Below are 24,004 nucleotides of genomic sequence, written 5' to 3'. Positions count from 1 at the left end.
GTGTTTGTAGGAATGTGAAGAACTCTATGGTGGAACAGTTTTTGTAAAATTACTTTTTTGGAATGCTTTACTGTGTGTACTTTAACATTGGTAGATATTGTGTTAGGTTCATTAGTAGGTCTGCTTTTGTTTGAACATCTTTTTTAATTACTTTTTTTATGGAAAATGGGCCTTACTTTGTTTTAGTGGTGGCTGGTTCAGTTTTGTTGAGTGAGGTTACTAGCTGTTTTGTTTAATGGTTTCTATAAATTGGTCTAGATATAGATGACTATATTGCTTGCTTTTATTTTATCTACTGTATTTTTAATTTGTTTTCTATGAGGTTGGTTTTTAGTAGGGATTCTGTTCTGTCTGTTGGGAAAAAAAGAAAGTTTGGGTTTGAAAGTTGTGGACTATATATGCATGTATTATGCATGGGTGTGTGGGTGTGATTGTAGAGATTAATAGAGTGCTGTGTGGTTGTCTAATGGAATTAAAGGTATGGTTGGGAAGGTTGTAAGATTAAGAGTATGTATAGGTGTAATGGGCTTTGGCTATTGATTAAGGGAATGGTGGTGTGATTGAATAAGTAGAGACATTATGATGTTTTGTAGAAAATAGCGGTTGTTATGATGGTGTGATTTATGTGGGTGTAGTGGAAAATGGCTTTGGAAGGGTGTGTATGTATGATAGTGATTTGGAATGCAATAAGTGTGAAACCTGTGTGGTCGGAAATAGGACCTTATGTTGATAGGGGTATAGGTATAGAAGTCGATGAGAAATTGATGTGTTTTCAGCCAGTAAGGAGTGGGTGGTGTATTGAATAAAGAGAAATGTGTGGATGGGAATAGAAAGAGTGTGAGTGTTGCATTGTAATGAGGTAGAGTGATTGAAAAGAAAAAAATCCTTACTGAGTAGTAGTAATCCTGTATATATATATATATATATATATATATATATATCCTTTTTCTTCACACTGATGAAATCAGGCAAAAACAAGCAGTACTCTTCACTTCTCCAGTAAAAATAGTCCGGCCATCCAGTTCAAAGTTAAAATGCAGTCTTTATTAGTGCCTTGCAGAACGGCGCAAACAAATTAAAAAGCCATTAACATGAGGCTCCCCCAAAGTGCAAAAATAGTGTGCGCGTTGTGAACGTTAACGCGTTTCGTGGCTTTTCCTGCCGCTTGATCACAACATATATATATGTATTTAAGAAGATGTTGAAAAAAATAGTTTTCAAAATATTAACATACCTGTACTATGTCTTGCTACATGTAGATATTGTTGAATCTACAAACACAAATCTTGGAGAGTGTCACAGTAGTGTTTGATGTAGATGGCTGTGACTAGCAGGAAATATGTACTTTGTGAGTTCAAGAATACAAGTTTTAGTGTTGAACTTAGGTGACAAAGTTACATGTAGAGTTTTTGGATGTGATTGGTGGATGGATGTGTGACTGTTTGAAAGCAGCCAATAAGGGACTGTTGCAAACATAAAAGTAAAAAGTTTAGAAGAGATGTCCTGTCCTATGGTGTCTGTGGACAACGCAGTAGTACGCGGACACCATACGTGATATCTGGGTCCATAAAGGATGCCTGGCATAGAAAGGGGACTGCAGTGACTGGGAAATTTTTGGATGACCATGAACATCAGAGAATCAGCCAATCAGGTTTCCAGGTTATGGTGTACAGGAAGACAGGGTTGCAAGAGTTATCTTTGTTGTGTGCAGTGAAGATGGCTATGGCTTTTGAGGAAGCAGAGTGTGTGTATAGTTGTTGATTGTTGGATCCATTGGTTGAAGGTGTATTGTGAGTTTACCTGTGAATCAGGGATTCGAAGAGTGTGATGTTTCCTGGTATGACGTTCGAGGAATGATGTGGACAGACTTGCTTCCATTTTGGGAAAGTATGATTACTTTGAAAAAATCCAGACATAATTGTATTTCACTGTGGAGGCAACAGTTTGGGCTAGGTCAACGGAATTTCTTTACAGTTTGCAATGAAGGATTAATTTGCAAAGTTAACTGTTAACTGTTTCCACGTTCAAAGATTGTCTTTTCTCGGATAGTTCAAAGACAAAGGTGGAAACATTCTAATTTATTTTGTCAACAAATCGAGAAAGCAAGGCTTAATGTGAACAAAGATGTGTATGCATTTTTATTTTTTTAAACTTTGTTTATCAAAGTTGATTCACGTCTCAAAAAAGAAAAAGATTATGGCAACACAACACATTGGAAGATGCAGTAGTATTGTACGTGGCACTTTTAGCAGACATTAATACAAATCAGCATTTGTTTCTGAGCAGAACACCATTGCTTGACATCATGCCGACAGTCCCTAAAGCACTGGAGTCTCTGCTGCCTTGGCTGGGTACTGTGCCCAAAGATACACCACAAGAGGGCCCCATATATCCTTTGGCTTTGATCCTGAACCACACAGCATCACATACTCCTTGACAAGATCAGGCATCCTAATCAGACTGGCCATCCACATGCTGGTGTCAAGAGTGGTATCGGCTAGTCCACCGCAACAGTATACATTTCCTAGCCAATATCATGCTCGTGGTCAACAGCTTCCAACCCGTAGATGGGGGGCCCGGGGAACCAACCAAACATACAGCACATTAGCTCATAGGGGACTTTAAAGTGTAGCACTTCCGTTAAAATACTCATCACCCCCTCCCAATATTCCCTCAGTGGTTGGGCATGACCATAACTTATGGGGTGTATCAGTGGCTGGTGCCTGGCATCTCGGTCAGTTACCGCTCTTTGATGGGTGAAACTGGGCATGGTGCGCAGGTGTCATATAGACTCTATGAAGAGTTTTTAGCTGTGTCAGTTGTAAACAAGTATTAAATGGCCTGCTATGGGAGCTTGAACACAACATTGCCCACTGTCTATCAGTTACTGGAACTCCTAAGTCTCTATCCCACCCGCTCCTACATTTTAATGGCTCTCTCGGGGCGTCCCGTTGAATCATCCGATAAATGGAGGAAACCAGTCATCTGGCCGCAGCTGAATTAAGGAGATACTGAAGGAGCGGCAGGGGCGGGGTCGGGTCAGGTCGGTAAAAGACAGAGGCCATGCTTTAAATGCTGTTCTCATACAGAAATACTGAAGACTCCTTTTAGGCCACCCCACATTTTAGCCAAAATACCGCCTGTGACACAAACTTCCTCTCCGGGTGTAAGTCCACCATCGTTCCTTTTCCCTGCCCTTTCCACTCAAGTTCCAATGCCCTGTCACACGTTGGGCCAAAGCACTCAATCCTCCAGAGTTGGAGCCCCAGATTGAACAGAATGTTCACTCCCAACCTCTCCAAGATCCTATTCCAAGCATGCACCGTACAAGTGACAGGATAAAACTTGCACCTGCCGTACACTTTCTTTGACAGCAGGACGCCCTGCAAAGCATAAGGCCACACAGAGCACGTCTCGATCCACATGTGTGGGTACTGCAGTGAACCCGGCATCCAGTATGTGGCAAAAAGTAGCTGCACAGCTAAAAAGTATAGTTCCATATCCGGCACACATATACCACCCTGGTCCATCCTGGTCCGAAAGGAGAACAAGAGTGTTCCAGCTAATCCGATGCAACTTGCGGTGCCAAGCCAACTTCACCATCAACGACCTCAAGTCATTCAGAGAAACCCCCGGTCACACTGGTATGTTCTGAAACATATAGAGTATTTTGGGGACCACGACCGTCTTGGCTATGGCAACCCACTCCAATAAAGACAAGGACAGCGCGCACCACTTCTCCATCTTATGCCTCAAGACCTCAAGGTATGATAAGTATTTTTCAGCAAGAAAAGACCTGTGGTTCCTACTGACCTTCACACCCAGGTATTTAACAGTGGTCTGTTCCCACTTAAGCCCACCCAGTTCACTGTCACCTCATTAAGGGCGAACAGGAAAGACTTAGACCAGTTCAACCGGAGGCCCGAATCTCGCCCAAAATTTACAACTTCCTGTGCCAGGATATGCAGGTTCGTCTCGAGATCTTTAAAATATAATCAAATGTCATCCGCAAATAAGGATAGCAATTCTCTTGCCTCACCCATTGCCAGTTCTCGATTCATGTGAAACCTCTGCAGTTTGCACTACTCTGCACTAGAGGCTCTATAGCCAGGGCAAAAAGAATTGTGGAAAGCGGGCATCCCTGCCTTGTGCCCTTCCCCAGAGTGAACAAGTTTGAATGTCTTCCAAACAGGCCAATTCTAGCTGAATACAACAACCTCACGGCTGATAGAAAGGTATCTATGCGATCACTGCGCTGCCTGTTACTGCACTGATGAACATGTCACTGCCAATTACGGGGTGGTGCAGTGATCAAATAGATCACTCTACGCACTTCCCCGACCCCACATATCCTTACCTGACCCCCCACTTACCTTCACGGCTGCACACTTCTGTGTGCATCGCTGACTCCCTGCTATCCCTGCGGCATTGGTTCCACCCACTTGTGTGGGTCAGAGCTGACGCCACAGCATGCTTTTCTTTCTTTTCTTTTTTACTTTCTTGTCCTCTGCTTACCTCAATGGTAAGCAGGGACACCCCCACAACCCCCAACTCCCATTACTTCCCCCAAGAAGAGCAGGAGACACCCCTGTAACTCCTGCTCTGCTTGGACGCAGTAATGGGAATCAGTATTTTGTGCACATCCAAAGCTGCAGTGACTGTGGGAGCGCACAAATTAGGTTGACATAATGGTACATTTCCATGAAAAGTGTTGCAGGAGACCCACGGCCCGCAACACCTCAAGCAGATAATCCTACTCTACCGAGTCGAAGGCCTTTTCCATGTCCAACAGAGAAGCAACAGCCTGTACCTTTCAGTCAATCTGGGCCAAAATGGAAAACAGACTCTGGAGGTTCAGCGTGTTTGACCTCCCCGGAAAAAAATCGGATTGGTTTTTGTGGATTAGGCCCAACACAAATGGGAGCAACCGATCTGCCAGAAACCTGGCAAAAATCTTACTATCCAAGTTCAAAAGAAAAATCAGCTGGTACGATGCACAATCCACCGCCTCCTGGATCAACAAGTGAAGCTGGCCCGACTCCTGTGCCTCTTCCCACAAACTCACCATATGCTTTGCCACCAGTGGCCCCATTGCCTTGTTAAATTCTGCCACTATCCCGCCTGACCCAAGCGCCTTAGGTGAAGGGAGAGCCTGTATCGCTGCCAGAATCTCCTCCTACGTTATCACCCTTCCCAGCCCCAGGCTCACCTCCGGAGCAAATTCGGGCAACTCGGCCCATTCCAGATAAGTCAACATTTCGCTCACCTCCACGGACCCCCTGGACGCATATATCCATTCATAATACTGTGCAAACATACCCAAAATCCCTGCAGGGTACGCAACTACCCTCCCACCTGCCGATCGGATTGCTGCAATGTCCGGGGCCCACTTTCCTGGTGTAGCATAGCAGCTAATAGATGCCCAGAATGACCTGCCTCCCCGTATTGACGTGCCATTGCCAGACTTGCCAAATATTGAACCTTCCATTCGGCAAGGGAGCTGAAGTGGCCCAGTTTCGTTCTCAGTTCAGCCTTTGCATTAGCATTGCCAGAGCACACCAGTACAGGCTCAACACACTTGATTTCCCCCTCTAAACTTGAAAAATGACTCCTGATTGTTTTCAACATGCCAATCTCCAGGAATTTCCTGCGCAACACCACCTTAAAAGCCTCCCAGATGCAAGCCATTCAATGTACGGAGCCCACATTCTCCTCAAATATAAGTGCATGACCTCATCCACCTCACTAGAGAACACTACATCCACCAGGGCCGATGCCATGAACCTCCACTGGGGCCTGAGTGCCACTTCCCACCCCCTTTCCAGAGTCCACAACACCCGGGAGTGATCTGATAACATTCTAGGTAGTAGCACGCAATCCTTCCTCAATCTCATCAGGTATGGGTTTGCCAGCAAATAGTCCAGCAGGGACGATGTACGATGGACAGATGAATAATAGGAGACCTCTGTCTCATCTGGGTGAAACATGCGCCACATAACAACCAGGCTTAACGACCACATACTCTTGCATACCTGGCCCGTTGCCTGAGATCTGGTAGGCCTTCCCTCCTGACCTGTCCAGCTGCACTCCCAATGCAACATTCAAATCTCCCGGCCAAACAATGTTAGTATGCATATACTTACAGCAACTGGGGAGAAAGGAGTAAAAAAAGCCTGGGTCGTCCACATTTGGCCCGTATATGTTAACAAATGTCACCAAAGAGTGCGCCCAGCTCCCAGACACAATAAAAAATCTACCCCTTGGATCTACCACTTTGTCCAGCAGCTGAAACTGTAAGTATTTATGCAACTATGCCATTACCCCTGCAGAGTAGTTAGAATAGGATGTGTAGTATCTATTGGAGCCAAAGGATTTAGCCACTCCTTCATTAGCCGTTCCAACCGTGTGAGTCTCCTGTAGCATAATCACTGTGGTGCAGTGGCGCTCACAATAATTCGCAAACGTTTTGGTCTTGCGTGGGTTATTCTGTCCCCGTACATTCCATTTTATAATATTACATTCTGGCATGACTCCCATAGTCTCTGAATTGACGTGCTGCATTTCCCCACCACAAAAGAAGTGAATCATTTTTTGAACAAATACACACCCACAACGCCCCTCATCCCTGTCCCCCTGCCCTGCAACCCCTCATTACCCCTAAAACCCTTCTCCACCCAACCCCCACACCTCCTCCCACCCACACTGCCCACACCCCCCAGCAGTGACATGCTCCCACCAATCCCAAACTGGCGTGCTTCTATCCGGGGGCACTGGACACAGCAACCTAGCCCACTCAACCCTCATCAGCTCCACCCCTTGGGGGAAGAGGGCCTGCTTAAATACTAGTTGTCTACTTGCCAGCCCTTAAACCTGCATGCCGACAATGCAATCTCACGTATAGCCATCCATTATACAACACAAAGGATTTTCAATAAACATCAGTTGGAGGGTCCCCCTCCATGGTACCCTCTGCCCCCGTCAAGGTGCAGGCAGATATTCAACAAATGGGACAGCCTCTGCTGGATTCCAGAAAAAAATGTCCTAGTTTTGTGGACGACTCTCAGTTTTGAGGGGTACAGCATAGCACATTAAATTTGTTTTTCTGGCAGCATAGACTTGGCCGCCAGAAATGACAGTCTTGCTTTTTGCACTGATGGGGTAAAGTCTTGAAAGAAGGATATCCTTGCCTCTTTGTAGTGCAGATACCCCAGTTCACAGGCCCTGAGTAGAATTACGTCCCGGCCGCGGTAGTTCAACAGTCTCATGATAACCTGGCAGGGATTCTGGCCCAGCCACAGGGCCTGGCCTGATGGACAATGTGCTCTTTCTACTATGAATTGGGGAGACAGCGGGGGATCCTGCAGCACCTTCGTGACAAGTGGTTCCATGAATCGTTCCATATTGCGTTTTGGGACTGACTTTGGTATCCCCACCACCCTCACATTGTTCTGTCTAGAACGTACCTCCAAATTCTTATTCTTCTCCTAGATCTCCTTAAAATTCCTTTGCAGGCCACGAATGGACTCTGTAACTTCATTACTGGTAACTTCCAGCACCCCACTCTGGGCTCTACTACACGAAGACGGCCGCTCTCTTGGTCTATTCTTTCCTGCATTCTGTCCATCTTGTACTCCTTGCCATTCAGTTTCGTTTTCACTGCTGCCAAGCCACTCTTAATTGAGGCACAAACCAGACTAAGCTCTGATGGTTGGCCACTCTCGCCTGACTGCGTGCCATGGTGTGCCGACAGAAGTACACCTACAGTCTCCTCCCCAAGCTTAGGGGAGGCCATGGTGCCCTTGTATAACGCTAGGCCTTCTCTCTGCATAAATTACAGGCGGCCCTGCTTTTTAGTCGCCTTCACCATCTGGTGTAGCAATAGAACACACTCCAGTAGGGCTTCTCGATGGTGCTCCCTCTGCCTATGGGGAGAGGTCCATGAGCAGTGTAGGACCCTCACGATCTTAGCCAGCAGGGCACCTCCACACCCCCTCTGCCTTCCCCCGGGCCACCAGGAGATCCTCAGCCTGCAACCATGCTCTCTGCAGTCACCTGAACACACCCAAGATGCACCCCCAGCAGGGCCCCTGAGAGGGCCCCCAACCCATAAGTGACAGTGGTGCTCCCCCCCTCAAGGATGACACTGCTCCGGCACCAGGCCCAAGCAGAAGATCGCCCCCAGCCAGCTCCAAAGCCTTGCTCCAGAAGCCCCAGGTAATCACAGTACACTTCCAGCCCCACAAGGGGACCCACCTCCTTTCTCCACCTCAGATTACCCTAGTCGGCACTGCAGTAGTTCAGGGCTGGCACCCAACACTCCACACCCACCCAAAATTGAGTGCAGGTCTGATGGGAAATCCCTATAGCAGAATGAAATAGACTCCAGGAAACACCAAGCCACTGCTAGGTTCTTCTGGGCTGGGGGACCCCGTCTCAGCTTAATTTACTCCACGCCTGAGCAAGCGTTCGCTTCCATAGCGAGGGTAGAACCAGCCCCCAACAAGTAACGGGGGTAATGGATTTTGCTTGCCAGCAGCCAGTTACTGATACAAATGAGGAAAGTATCCTTTCATGAGCCCCATGCAACTACAATCGGCTATTAAGCACTGGGCCACTTCCACACCACATCTACCACCTTCATCACTGTTATCATGACCAGGAAAGAATGTCCAAGGTGAGGAAGACACTGCTGCAGGTAGGAAAGAGCGCTTGTTTTATTGTGGCCTCGCACAGCAACAGCAGATTCTCCTCGCTCTGTGCCGTCATGCCCCACATCGAGGAACATGGCGGCTCCCTCTTCATATCAGGGACCAGGAACGGCAATGTAGCGCAAACCATGCTTTGCTCCTACAAACAAACACAGCCTGCTTCCGCTCCGTCACGGGCTCCTACCTTATGCTCCTGCTGGTCCGTTCCCCTGCCTCGCAGCAGTACTGCATCCGCCGCCATCAGCTATCTCCCACCAGTAGCAAAGTGCCTCCTCACCTCCTTCCTATATGGCCCCAGCCGTGATCGTCCTCACACTCTGAGGTGGCACTCCACTTCACTATCTGCTGCGAGTCAGAGCCCACCTCCAAACTGTCCCTGGATCCAACAGAAGGTGGTGTCTGTTGGCAAGGACGAAGGATAAATAGCACACATTCTTCACCATTTATAAGGACAAAGAGGGTAGTGTCTAGTTCCCATAAAAGAAACAGCCCGTAGCACTGCCCGCTTGCTCGTCTTCATGTGAATGTGGGCATGTTGCATTTGCTACCCTGCATGCAGTGTCTAATGTCAACTGGTCCCGCATTATTCATGAGCAGGAACTGGGAATAACTGCCTTCCAGCAGGGGCGGATTTAGGGCTGATTGGGTGATCTGGGATGACCAATAACAAATCATTAGTTGCATAAAAAAGGTTAGGTTGGGAACTGTTGCCATTTTTTAAATTAAACCCCTCAAACAGGATTACTCCGCTCTGGCTTGTTCAATTTTGTAAACATAATTAATTCAAAAAAGTCTTAAGGATAAAAATAAACAACAAGAGTCTTTTGACTTTTGAGGGCTGTTGTGGAAATTAACTATTGTGATCAGTTTGTCAATTCCAGCCCTTCATTTTGTAGCTGGCAAGCAACTTACTACTTGGTCAGCGTTGATAGGGATACAATGTAATGTACATGTTGCAAAAATGGCCATTTACCCTTCGTCCTGTCAAATAGTACACATTTTGCACTAGTTACCCGCCATCCTGGCAAATAGTAGAACTTCTGCACTATCTACCCTTAATCCCATCATCCTTGCAAGTAATAGTATGTCTGCACTATTTACCCTTTGTCCCATCATCCTTGCAAGTAATAGTATGTCTGCACTATTTACCCTGTGTCCCATCATCCTTGCAAATAGTAGACATTCTGCACTAATTAACCTTCGGCCTTTCGTTCTTGCACATAGTGTACATTATGCACCATTTACCCTTCGTCCTGGCAAATAGTACATATTTTGCACTATTTACACTTCATCCTGGCAAATGGTAGAACTTCTGCACTATTTACCCTTCATCCCCTTGTCCTTGCAAATAGTAGACATGCTGCACTATTTACCCTTCATCCCACCATCCTTGCAAATAGTAGAAATTCTGTCCTATTTACCCTTTGTCCTGGCAAATAGTAGACCCTCTGCACTATTTACGCTTCATCCCTCGATCCTTGCAAATATTAGAACTTCTGCCCTATTTACCCTTCATCCCATCGTCCTTTCAAGTAGTAGACATGCTGCACTATTTACCCTTCCTCCACCCATCCTTGCAAATAGTAGAAATTCAGCACTATTTACCCGTTGTCCTGGCAAATAGCAGAAATGCTACACTATTTACCCTTCATCCCATCGTCCTTGCAAGTAGTAGAAATACTGCACTATTTACCCTTCATCCCACCATCCTTGAAAACAGTAGAAATGCTGCACTATTTACCTGTCGTTCCACCGTCTTCTCAAATAGTAGAAATTATGCACTACATACTCTTATAAATAGTAGAAATTCTGCACTATTTACTCTTCGTCCTTGCAAATAGTACACATTTATTGCTCTATTTACCCTTCATCCTTGCAAATTGACCTTACCATTCCAGAGAAAGGATCACAGCATGTGTGGGTTCCAGACACCATCTCCCAGAGAGCAGAAAAGATTGCCCAGCAGCTCTGGACATACTGAACAAAATGTGGTTAGCTGGGGATAATTGTAGAGTGAAGTGAGATTGGCTGGTGGGCTTGCTCATTTTATAATGCACCACCTGACTGTATTTTTTGTTTTTGTTTTTTTTTGTCTGTATTTGCAAATTCTGGAGGATAGGAGCATGACCATGAGCTGTAGGTTCCCAGGTGCATTCACTCAAACCGTAGCCATTCCATTGCACTAAGTGACACTCTATGCAGAAGCAACCTTGACAGGGAGGTTGAGGAGGCTGCTGTTGCAGGACAGGAATGTATAAGGGTAAGGGGAAACAGCATCATGAGCTGGATTCCACTGATACATTAGCTGGGGGAACCGCAAGGGCTGCATCACTCCTCCTTCCGCACTGCCTGAGTAATCAGCCATATTTCACATGCAAAAGATTTGTCCACATCCCTCGAAGTATGCTAATACATTTTGAAGGAAATTCAAGTGCATGTATCAGCTATTGCAGTCAAAGAAATTGTGTGGGAGCACGCCTTCAATCAAAAAACCCTGCACCGGCACAAAATATGCAAGCAAGTTGTCCTAGCAAGCTTTGCTATCCTGTCTTTTTAATGATAATCTTCTTGTTGAATAGCTCCATAAACAGACTCCTTGTATAGAGAGTCAGGCCTGGATGCCAGAACTCGATCATCTGAAGCTTGGTGCAGCCAGAATATAGAGGGCCTGCAGGTGATTCGGGCTTCAGCTGATCAATTTGGCTAATTCCTGTGTCAGTGTCTCATAGAGAAAGAAACAGTGAACACACTGCCCATTACCAGCATGGGCAAGAATGCCAAGTGAGAGTGGGAAACAAGTTCAAGGGTTGTAGAAACGCTGTTGCTGTGCCTGTGACTGTAACCTTCAGCAAGAGCGTAATATGTCTTGCTGACATTTGGTGATTATGTTTTTCAATGAATTCCATCACGTGAAAGTACCCAGCTCAAACTTTAGAGTGGGTTCATCAGGAAACTCCTCACTCCATTCAGGCTCATAAAAAGACGTAGGGCCTCATCAGGAGTTTGGAGGTAGCCATGTCGTTCTTACCGGCATGGCTACCCCCAAACCAGGTACCGGGTCCGGGTCCCAAAAATAGAGAATTACTGGGCCATTCTGACCTTGGAGGGCCCGGTAATTCCCTTTCGCAGGACCCTGACCCAGTACCTCCCCATTCCCGATTGAGCCCCTTAGGGCTCAATCGGGAATGCTAACAACGGGCCGCTGGTCTGACCAGGCGTGAAGAGCGGGACCCACTGCAGAACTCGTAATGGGGTGGTCAGGTATGAACGGTGCCGGTCCCTTACCAGCACCGTTCATTCCGCGGCCGCTCTCGTTGTAATGAGGCCCATAGACATGGCACCTGAGCAGCCCCGTTCCCTGTGGGGTTGCAGCAAAAATTGTGGCTGTGTACCATTCCCTGCGGGAGTGCAGAAGAAGGTGTGTGTGTGCACTTTCCAGCGGCAGTTTGTAAAATAAATTAGGCAGATGCTCGTTCCATGTGGCAGTGTAGCAAAATGTGTCTGTGCTGTAGTAAATAAAATATTCTGCATGCATCCCCGGTCCCTGCATGAGTGCAACAAGTATTGTATGTTTCCCGTTCCCTATGAGATTTCATTAGAAAATAAGTGTGCACACCTTTGTCTTTGGGAGTGCATAAAATAAGGTGTGCATCACCTTTCCTGCTGTAGTGCAAGAAAAATTGTGTATTTGCCCACTTTCTTATGGGAGTGTGTGTCAGGAATGGCACTCTGTCAAGAGTGGCACAGGGTACCCAGGTAGATTTTGGGTGGCTGTGCCGAAGTAAGGTAGCAGATAAGCACACACAGCAGGGAGTTAAACAAGAAAGAAGAGTAGGAAACTGTAGCTGTGAGCCAAAAGATACAAAGGTACAAACAAACTGGATTCCCTCTTGGGGTGTATACTGAAATGGGAAAGAGTGTTCCACGAACCTTAGGAAACTCCAGCCTTCTGCATAGATTGCTATAACAGAGGCCCACGCTGTATGCTCATGGCTGGGAACAACAGCAGTGGGTGTCTGTAACACTGAAAACGCGACAAGGGAAGGGGCAGGGTTGCCTGCCGGAAACCAACAGGCAAGCTCTGTACAAAGGGATTACATAAGACACATGAGAAGACAAGAACAGATATATCCAGCGAAAAGGAAGTCAATGAGCAATCTAGCAGAAGGAAATGAAGGAAAGGCAGTTAGACTGAAGTAGATAACCTAAGGTGGAGTACAGAGGACTCAAGGAAGAGAACAAGGGAGCAGCAGTCAGGAAAACAGAAGGGCTGCAAAGTAGGAAGCAGGTTTGCAGTCAAGAGTGGCACTAGGTGCAGGCAAACTGTAGTGGACTGCGGAGGACTGTAGTAGGCTGCAAGGCAGGGAGTCCAGAAGAACAGGACAGAGAGAGATTAGTAGTAGGCGACAGACAGAGAGCCCAAAAGAATAGGGCCGCAAGGTAGGGAGCCTAGAGGAGCAGGGCCGTAGGTAGCTAAGTGTAAAACAGGCTGTAAGGCAGAGGAGTGTATCAAGCCGCAAGGCAGGGAGCCCAGAGGACAAGGGCTGCAGGCAGCGGAGGGAGACAGGCTGCAAGGAAGGAGCCCAGAGGACAAGGGCTGTAGGCAGCGGAGGGAGACAGGCTGCAAGGAAGGAGCCCAGAGGACAAGGGCTGTAGGCAGCGGAGGGAGACAGGCTGCAAGGAAGGAGCCCAGAGGACACGGGCTGTAGGCAGCGGAGGGAGCAGGCTGCAAGGAAGGAGCCCAGAGGACAAGGGCTGTAGGCAGCGAAGAGGTGCAGGCTGCAAGGTAGGGAGCCCAGAGGACAAGGGCTTGGAGACAGCAGAGTGTTGCAAGCTGCAAGGTAGGGAGCTCAGAGGACAAGGGAAGTAGGCAGCTGGAGTGAGGCAGGCTGCAGGGCAGGGAGCCCAGAGGACAAGGACTGTAGGCAGTCAGAGTGAGGCAGGCTGCAGGGCAGGGAGCCCAGAGGACAAGGACTGTAGGCAGCCGGAGTGAGGCAGGCTGCAGGGCTGGGAGCCCAGAGGACAAGGACTGTAGGCAGCCGGAGTGAGGCAGGCTGCAGAGCAGGGAGCCCAGAGGACAAGGGCTGTAGGTAGAAGACAGCGGAGCGAGATCGGCTGCAAGGCAGGGAGCCCGGAAAGAGCACTGGATCAAAACAGGATAATGGAGCAACAGGAACAGCATACAATGTAGCAGGTCAAGGCAAACAGGAGCAGGGAGATCTCAAGATGCAAGACACTGTGCTCCTGCAGGAAGCTGCTTATATACAGCCCTGCCCTGTTCTGAGGCAGGCTAATTGGCAGCACCTGGGGCAGCACACCTGATGACAATCTGCCTCCTCCCTCTCTGGTCCTGAGCAGGTGGAAGCAGCACTGGCCACTAGGGCTTCTGGGGACTGTGGTCCCAATAAATATGAATGAGAATAGCCAGGAATTGAGGACTGTAGCCAGGTGCATTATGGTAAATGTAGTTAATTGAATAAAATAAGAAAGAACCAAAGTTGAGCAAATGGAAATAAAAGACCAAGGCGTGAAAAGGAGTTGTTCAAGGAGTATTAGGAGGATAAATGAGTACCAAGTAGTCCATGATGGTTGCCAATGCGTGTGCCAGCGGCGCAGGCATGACGGTGTGATAAAAAAAAAGGGGTGAACCCTCTTCCCGGTAAGAGTGAATCAGAAGTTGTTTGTGCAGCCTCTCTCCTGTGAAACAGCAGTATACATTGGGTGTGATCCTCTTCCCTGGAGACTTGCAGCAGACATTTAGTGTATACCATCTTCTCTGCAGGAGGGCAGCACAAATTAGGGGTGTGCCGCCTTCCCTGCGGTAGTACAGTACAATGTGTATGCACACCACTTAACCCTGTGAGGTAGAGTCAAAAATAGGTCTGCACATTCTTCCTGGCAGAGTGGGAACAAAAATGACCATACACCCCCTTCCCTGCAGGAATGTAGTAAACATTGTGTGTACCACCCCTTCCCGGTGGGAGTACAGCAAAAATGAAATGTGTGACTGACTCAGACAGTTCACAAGCAACAGTGGTGTGCTGAAGCAGGTAGACAGTATCACAATCTTACAGTTTTACATTCTGGTTGTAGACATTCGAACTATAGCAGGCTTGTAACTTCACATACCTGTGACTTCAACAAAATGTGTATCCTCACCACCACCACCACCGGCTCCAATCACCAAAACCACCACAATGTCATTTCATCTTCAGACCCTGTGGTAGTAATATCCGTGAGAACAGTAGCCACCAACTATATACTGTGCTGCCCTTGCGGGCCTGCCTTCCACTGGGACATAATCTGAGGCGACAATGATTGGCTGCTGACTTTTAGGAGTCAGTTGGTGTGCTTGTAAAATTTGCCTTAATCTGCTTAAGTACACTGCTAAAACAATTCAATAAATGACTGATTTTTGGGTGTTAGCATAACTTAATTTTTTTAAACCTTTTTTGGTCAAATTTAATTAAATATATACATGTGGGTGGGTAAGAGTATAGATTAGGTTGAGGGGAAGTGGTGGTCGGAGGCTGGTGGGCGTCTTCCCCCCGCATTTTGGACCGAAAAAATGGTCAAATAAATTTGATCAACTGTGATTAGGTCAAATGTTTCAGGTCAAATAGACCCAAACCGATTTTCAACATGCGGTATAGAAACAACTCCCCTGTTACCATAGCCAAATGCTTCAGCAGCACTGAAAACATGTTCTGATTGAACTTTAGTGTGGGAGTGGGGGATGCAGAAGCTTAGGTTGTTAATTGCAACATGGAGCCGCTTTCTGGCCACACAGACCACTTGGAGAACCAATTCTGAAGTGGGTCATCTTCCTTTCTAAACTGCACGTGTCAATCAACTAAGCATCCACCATCTGTGTAGTAGTGGACCAGCTATGGCTACATTTTATAAATATATGCCCAGATATTTTTTTTTATTTATTTAAATTTATATAGCGTGCAAGTAACCCATGGGCATTGAGGCGCTTTAACTTGCAAGAGCTTAGTTACAGGCATAGAGTCATTCAGTGGTACATTATGCATTCGACAAAGCATAGAGCTGACATTTTGGTTGGTACAGTTGGTCATTACAATACAGTTTATGCATTAGGAACAAATGAGATGTATTCGACTGGTGCGAGGCATCTTATGTGAATAAGATGGTTTTCATGGTTTTGCGGAAGGTGCTGAGGGAGGCCTCACCTCGGATTGTGGGGGGTAGGGCGTTCCAGTGAGTGGGTGCGAGATATGGGAAGCTGGATCCGCCCGCTCTGACTTTTTTTACTAATGGCACAGAGAGCATTGAAGAAGAGATGATTGAAGAAGCAGGAAGTGAGTCCCACGTCTGTGTGTGTATGTGTGTGAGACACATGCACACCCTACATAGTTCTACTCTATATGGGAGACCATTACAGTTGAAAGGGTCGGGCGTCTAGATACCAGACTTTTTGTGGCTGCCCATTCGGGATGCTAAGCTATTGTCTGACATTAATGCCCCTGCTCTGAAAGCTTCTGTTCTTCCAAATCCCTCTCATGTACAATCTTCAACATTTCAACGGTGCCTTCTTTATTGGTTATCTTACTGCCCGCAGTCTGGAAAACCTCCACTTTAATCTTAAAGCAGTGGTGAAGGAAAGTTGCCAACGGACATTCAATGTTTCCATTCAGTGGACCTCATTCCGAGATTGAAGGTAGTCATGGCGCTATTTGCGCCATGACTGCCTCCAATAATGGTACCGGCATCGGTCTCGTAGAATGGGGATTTAACGGTGTAGTCCGACCCTGGCAGGACAGGTAAGTCCCCATTACAACATTCCATTCCCCATCCCATTTGAGTCCCCATAGGGCTCAATGAGAATGGGGAAGTAGCTAATAACGGTACCGCAATTTGCGGTACCGTTATTACCTCCCTGGTCCCTTGGCGGTTCCCGATAAGGGCACCTGGTAAGGGACCTCAGATTAGGGCGGTAGGGGAATACCGGCACCGGTCTCCTTACCAGTGCCCGGCATCCCCTACCCCCGACTCGGAATGAGGCACAGTATGTGTGCCTCATCACAACATATTAAAATAGTTGTCTCAGCAGTTCGGGAATGTCAGGCGTGCCTGTGCTTTCGTGATCTGGTGCTTATTCTCTTTGTGGAAGTAACTTACCGTGACACAGTGGTACGGCTCACATGGAAGGCTGCAGCTCACATCCACCATTGTGCATTAGCTCCCACTGAGCCAGTGTGAAGAAGGAGCCATCCATTGCTCGGTAGTCACTTACAGCGCTACTTTGCTCACACAGATTGTTCAGCATATGAAAGATTGAATTCCAGTATATTTTCAGCTGGTGGTGTGTGAGATTGGTTTGGACCTGCAATATTTGAAAAGGATTTCTAGTACTATAATATCATTTAACATGACCTCCTATCTTGTATGGCCCGACAAGCTTTTCACAAACAGAATACCAATTGCTGACAAAACGTATCATCAGAAGGTGAGGACCATGTGCAGACATGGACATGCATTGTGACAGCAAACATAACACTGTAGCTATTATCTGACTGCACCCACAGAGCACAAGGATAGGTGCCAGGGACTTCGCCACTTGTCCTCTGCCTGATCAGTTTATCCCTGATGGCCTGCACACAATGACCTTTTAGTTGCATGGCATGCAGGTCCTGTGATGAACCCACTTGCTCGGCAGTGTCTCCATTGAAGGGGAAGGTGTCCAAATGCACCATTAAAGCCCTTACCTCATACCGGTGACTGTTCCCTTCATCCACATATACATTGTGATGTGGACTTTACTACCCGGTGAACTGTTCAATGTATTTCCCACTGCTAGAACTGCTGCATCAGGCGACTCGTGTGCCCACAATATTTCCATCTGGAAATTTGCCAGCAAGTATCGGCACTTGCCTTCCATTCCCATAAACCATTGTTCACAAGAATGGTATTTAGCAGAGGCGCTACTGCCATCATTATCATCAGTTTGGCATTCAGTAGCTGTCCACTTGGTCGGTTAGGATGATATTTCGGGCCCCACTCAAATGACTCATTGAGACTGAACTGGTGCATACTAATTGTGCCATTGCCACTAGTAAAACGTTTGTTTTCTGCTGGGAGTACTTTTCTGCAAGGCCGTAATGATCTGGTAATTGCCCTTTTCTGGACGCCGGATAAAAATCAATACCGGCGGCAGCCGTACCTGTAGTACAGGCACGGCTACCGCCAGCCTCGTAATGAGGCCCAATGTGCAGATGGCAAGATGCAGCACGTGACACAATAATTCCCCATAGAAGGTACGTACTGTGGGCCAACCATAGGGGCAACGTGTGTCTTTGGCAGAGGAGAGGAGAGGATGCATGGCACCCCACAAGGTGAACAGGTGCCACAGGCGTCACATTTAGCTGTAACAGCCTGGTGGACGCTGCCATTGCTCAATGACCATCTACCCCACTGGTACCCTGGGGTCTCTGACTAGGTGCCCTGAAGGGAGTGCAGGCAGGATGATTGCTTTGCTGAATGTCTTCATTCTATGCATGTGCAGGGGTAGTGCTGGCAGCTGCTGCTTCAGAGTGTACTTGCTCATCCATCAGTCTAGCTGGATCCCTGCTCGAGCTGCGTTGGAGTATTGGTGTTCTTAGATATATCTATGTGCCTTCGCTTGCAACACGCTGGGGTATAGTCAACATTTTGGTCTTCAACGCCCCCACCCGATTTCTCACTACAACTATTGCCTTCATTAGATTCATGGCAAAGGAGTGGCAGAGGTAGAAGTGTAATCAAAAAAGGAATGGAGAACTGTGGCTAAGGCAGGGTGTGGTGGGTAGGGTGCTCGCATTCAGCTTAGAGGGCAGACTTCTCTGCCCCGACCACCGGTACTTTGCAGAGCAGTAGGGTTGAGGTATTCAATATGAAACCTGATGCAGAACACTGGCCAGGAGTGTTTCTTGCTGTCTGGGTGTTCCTCCTCAAGTTCACCAATAACCCAGCATGAAAATGGTAGCCAGTTTATCATACTATCCCTGGAACCTACGAGAGTTACTGTCTGGGGGCAGGATTCAGGATCAGGGTCTTGCATAATATGCATACGTAGGTTCCTGTCACTTAATCAGCCCCTGTTCTCTTCACACTCCATAATTTATTGACACATGTAACCACAGAAATGTACACCCCAACTTTTCTCCTTCCTAAAAACTCACATTTTGAAGTTGCATGCAGCCACTTACCAGCTGTAACATCTAGGCTTGAGTTTGTGTTACCTTTGTTGAACATTGGGCCTCATTACAGGGTTTGCCGGTAAAACCCACTGGTAGGTGGCAGGCTGCCAGCATCCCCCTAATACTGATTCTGCCACCTGAATTCCCAGTGCCACTGGGATAACATGGCAGGCGGTAGACACGTTAAATCCCCATTCCCATGGAGTACCATGGGGTCAGTGAGGCACTGTCACCGTTGGTGAAAACCCTGCCGTTGGGGTCTGAACTCCCGGCAAGTCAGGCCTGTCGGGAGTTCCGTGGCCCTACCGGCAAACTCTTAGTTTGGCTGTGCGGAAAGGGTGCGGTACGTTGCTACCAGCACCCTTATCTCCAGAGCGCTAAATTCGTAATGAGGCCTTAGTCCTCAAGTACTTCTACATTAGGTAATGTGCAGTTATATTTCTATGCAACATTGCAAATATTTATTAGAAAATGTTATGTTTTAATAAAATGGACTACACATGTGAACATTAAAAATAGATCCATAAATCTTAAATAGTGCACCTTAAAATCATGTTTTTTGTATTAAAAAGAATAAAATAATAACCAGGGCAAAATGTCTGTTGGACCACATGTAAGACAAAGCTATATGTATAGTCAGCCTTAAATAACAAAAAACACTTGTGCACTTCTGGTGTAGATTTAAAAAGCTGCTGGATGAGTGTGAGGCCAGTTGTGCTCAGATGCCCATATTGCACATCAGTGTGTTGTACTGAACACGCTTTTCTAAAGCAGAAAGAATTATTATCTGTAGTATTATATCTGTAATATAAAAATGCACGGATAACCGTGTTTATTTTCACAGCACTGTTCATCCAGACCTCAACTTTCTCGAACCAGTCCTTTATAATCCATCCTACTTGAAGGAATGACATGATTTACTGTGAGAAAGCTGCAGGGCCTAATTTAAACATTAGCCATTCCAGAGCATGCAAAAGAGACCTTGCTGATGTCTGGCCCACGCATAAAAGGTGCTGATAAGAGAAGTGAAAATACAAGTACAGCGGCAATCTGGAAAATGCCATGAGGTGGAAAGTTTGGGAATTGCTTTCAAAATGAAAACTACAATAGCTGTACCTTTCAAATTTAGAAGGTAATCCTTTTTTCCTCTTAAATTACAAACCTCTGCATTTACAAACCTAGACCTATTGGCTTTGGCCATGCTTCTGTGTCATGACACTTTGAGTGGAGTGCACTTTGACAATACATTTTCTCATGGTTTGGTGCTACCAGCGGGCTGCCGCCGAACTCGTAACACCGTTTCCGCCGCCTGATTACTCGGTTTCTACCAGAACTGTCCCGGTGGCCCGGGATACCAGGCGGCGGAAAGTGTAAGCCCCCATTCCCGTGGAGTCCCGTAGGACTTTGCTTGAATGGGGACACGGAAACACCAGCACCGTTATCAATGGTGCCGGTGCTTCTGTGAAAACCATGCCTTCAGGGGCCGGTGCCCCCGGCAGGTCAGGCCTGCCAGGAGCAATGACCCCTGCAGCCATACGGTCCGGAAAAGGTACCAGTACGTTGCTACCAGCACCCTTATTTCCGATCCACCAGACTCAGAATAAGGCCCAACGTCTTGATGATTCAATGCAGTGTTTTACAATTGTTTCAGCTCAGCTCAAAAGAACCCAGAGGCATTCTGCTGGACAACGTGCAATGCATTTGCTTGAAAGCTGTTGGTATCTGAAGGAAGAACCCCTCTTCAGAGGAGTGAGGGGATTCCAGACATGTGATAGGTGTGCATCCTATGAGTTGAGGAGTCTCAATCAGGAACCGAGGTCAGTTGGCGGGCATACTCCATACGAGACAATCTATTGCTGATAGAATTTAGGAATGATTCTTCCTGAAAACCACAGAAACATATGGTGGACTATGTAGGGTACAATATATTTTTGGATGTGAGATTTTGGTAGCAATTGCATTTGTCTTGATACACTACATTCAGAAAAAGTATCAAACCTAATATGTGGCTATCACATAGTTAAGCCCTATTGGAGTCTAATATGGACTGCGGAAGTCAGGGCAGTCTTCAGGCAATGCTGGTCCAAAGCAAAGGCTTATATAGTACCTTAATTTCAACAGCGGGGAAGACATCTTAAATTGAAGTCGGATGGGTGGTGCAGCACCACTTTTAACTCAACATCAGTAGAAGGAACGGTTATTCCCATGTGTACGATGTGTCCCCATCCCTCAAAGTATGCGCATACATTGTGAAGGAAAACCAAGTGCACGTGTCAGTCTTAAGAACATAATAAGGCATACTCAGATTCCAGAGTGGGCGTGGTCAGGCGATTCTCACCCACTCTCTTCCTCCTCACCATTAGCGGTGGCCCAGCAGCTGGCGCCAGTATCTAGGGGTGGAGGCTTCCGCTTCAGTGACCAGTGTTCTGAGAGGGCAATGATCTGGCGCATACCGAGCAACCGTCTGCGTCCAGGGGTGGACTGGGAACCAAAAGAGGCCCTGGAAATAATGTGCAAAGCGGCCTCATATGACACATGTTCAGCAAGTCCAACCCTTTTCCTATTGGAGCATTTGAAAATACCACACAAAAGAGGCCCAGGGTGCAGAGGCCTACCGGGAAATCTCCAGAGTTCCTTATAGGCCAGTCCACCTCTGTCTGCGTCCATCTAATGTCGGCGCATTTAGAAGCCATTTCAGGTGAGGGCAGAGCAGAACTAGCTCACCCTTAGGGTCAATGCCAATAGTTGTCTAGTTGTGACGCACAAGCCGGAATGCGCACGTTGACCATAGCACTGTAAATCCAAATATTACACTTTTTGAACATTTTGATGAAAAAAAAACTATTGGAACAGTGTGGAAACGAAGCACGAGAGGAGGGTAAAAGTAAGTTTGAGTTTTATTTAACAGGCCCGTTCCAGACAGGCTGAACCAACGCTCTCTGCCAACCGTCTCTGCTCTGCCTCGCGCCCGCAGTCACTGGAATGTAAACACGGACGTGAGGCAGACGCAAAACGGGAGCACACAACATTCTAAATAATACAGATATGAAAACAACTTCACTACATATCTCCCCCCCTACCAGAGAAAAACAGAATTTTTAATAACAGTTTCTTGAGAATAGGAAAGCCCAACACAACTATACACACAACTCTAATGTGGTAAAAGGAGTACTCAATGCACATAGTCTCCCAGCCATACTGGTTCTTTGGTTACTCTTCCTTTTGTGGTAACACTCTCATTATACGTACCAGGCTCCTCATTTACACCAGCACTATTACAATTTTGGTTGTTCTCGTTATCCTCTATTGGTTGATTTCTTATACTAACACCTTGTACTTCATTGGCTTTCGCCAGCCTCCCTTTTGACCACACTTCACCTCCCTCTAAAAGCACTGCTCCTTTCCTGACAGCATATATCTTTCTTGGTCCAATACATTTGCTCTCTGTACATTTCTCCACAGATCAGGGATTCTTTATAAACACTTCCTCACCCACACTCCATTCACATTCTTCCTAGCATAAAACTGCTCTTTATTCTTCATTTCCTTTCTTCAATCAATCTCATCATCTCTTTCCTATCCACATCAACAGCCTTTGCCATTCCAAGCAATCCTGGGCATAGTTTGGTGCCAGGTTCTCTCCCTTTAAGAGACACAAACGGAGCAATACCCATTATAGAATGTGGAGTCGTCACATAGCTCCATCTTACATGTTTCAACACCTCTCTCCCTGGTTGCCCCATGCTCAAAGACATCTGGACTCCTCCTTTCAGGTACTTGTTCACTCTTTCTACAAAGCCATTCGCTCTTGGATGGTATAGTGCTTTTATTGTGTGCCTTATGCCATAGCTCGACAAAAATGTTTTCATTCTTGCTGACACAAACTGCATCCCATTGTCTGTTACTAACTCAGATGGAATGCCTTCTTTCATAAGAACTGCCTCCAAAAACTGAATGAAGTAATTCCCAGTTACTTGTCTCACTGATTCCCATTCTATCCATTTAGAATGGTAGTCTACCAACACCAGCTGGTATTTAAAACCTTCTCCTAACCCTGCAATGGGGCCCATTATGTCTACCACTAATTTCACCCATGGTTGACTCGGAATGGTGTTTGGAATCATTGGAGTTTCACGTACTACCTTACACTTGTCACTGGACTGACACATCATAACATTTTTCACTTTCATTTCTGCCATTTTGTCTATCCCCAGCCACCAATAACTTTGCCTCAACTTCCTCTTTATAGCTCCTTCACCTGGATGACACTGGTGTGCCAACTCTACCAACATGACTCTAGTTCTCTCCGCCGGTACACAAAACTGTCCTCTCCACAACTTACCATTAGTCAGATATAACTCTTCTTTGACTTCCCACCATACCTGGAAGTTTTTATCTAGATTTTTTTTCTGGCCACCCTTTTACTGTCCATAGTTTTATCAATTTCATGGTCTCATCTTTTTGCTCTTCTTGTAACCACCTTTCTTGTGTCACAGCGCACTCTACTTCTGCTACCACTCCTTCATCCAAAACATCCTCAATTCCTTCCTCTCTTTCTACAGGTAGTCTGGATAAATAATCTGCCAATACATTCATCTTTCCAGGTAGATAACTCACTTCGAAATTGTACATTTGCAAACCTAAGCCCCACCTGTTGATTCTTGGAGATCCCATTGCCCACCTAGAACTCTCAAACAGTTGAACCATGGGCTTGTGGTCAGACCTCACTACGAATTTTCTCCCCCATAAGAAGTACTTAAAGTGATGAATAGCCCAAAACATTGCTAGGGTTTCTCTCTCAATGACAGAATAGTTGGCCTCAGCACCTTTTAGGGAACGCAAAGCAAATGCAATTACTCTTTCTACATTATTCTTGTCGTGCCGTACTAGAGTTGCACCCAACCCAATACTACTGGCATCTACCACTAGAACACACTTGTCATAAATCATGAATTTTCCAATTGAGGGTGTACTTGTTATTGCTTCCTTGACTTTATTGAGTGCTTCCTCACACTCTGCACTCCATGCAAACTTCACCCCCTTACCCAGTAGTACTCTCAAAGGCGTTGACAGACTGGCAAACTATTTGACAAA

The sequence above is a fragment of the Ambystoma mexicanum genome, chromosome 4q, assembly GCF_040938575.1.
Source record: "Ambystoma mexicanum isolate Mex_15411 chromosome 4q, UKY_AmexF1_1, whole genome shotgun sequence".
Taxonomy (NCBI): Eukaryota; Metazoa; Chordata; class Amphibia; order Caudata; family Ambystomatidae; genus Ambystoma; species Ambystoma mexicanum.
Note: the sequence above shows the minus strand (reverse complement) of the source record.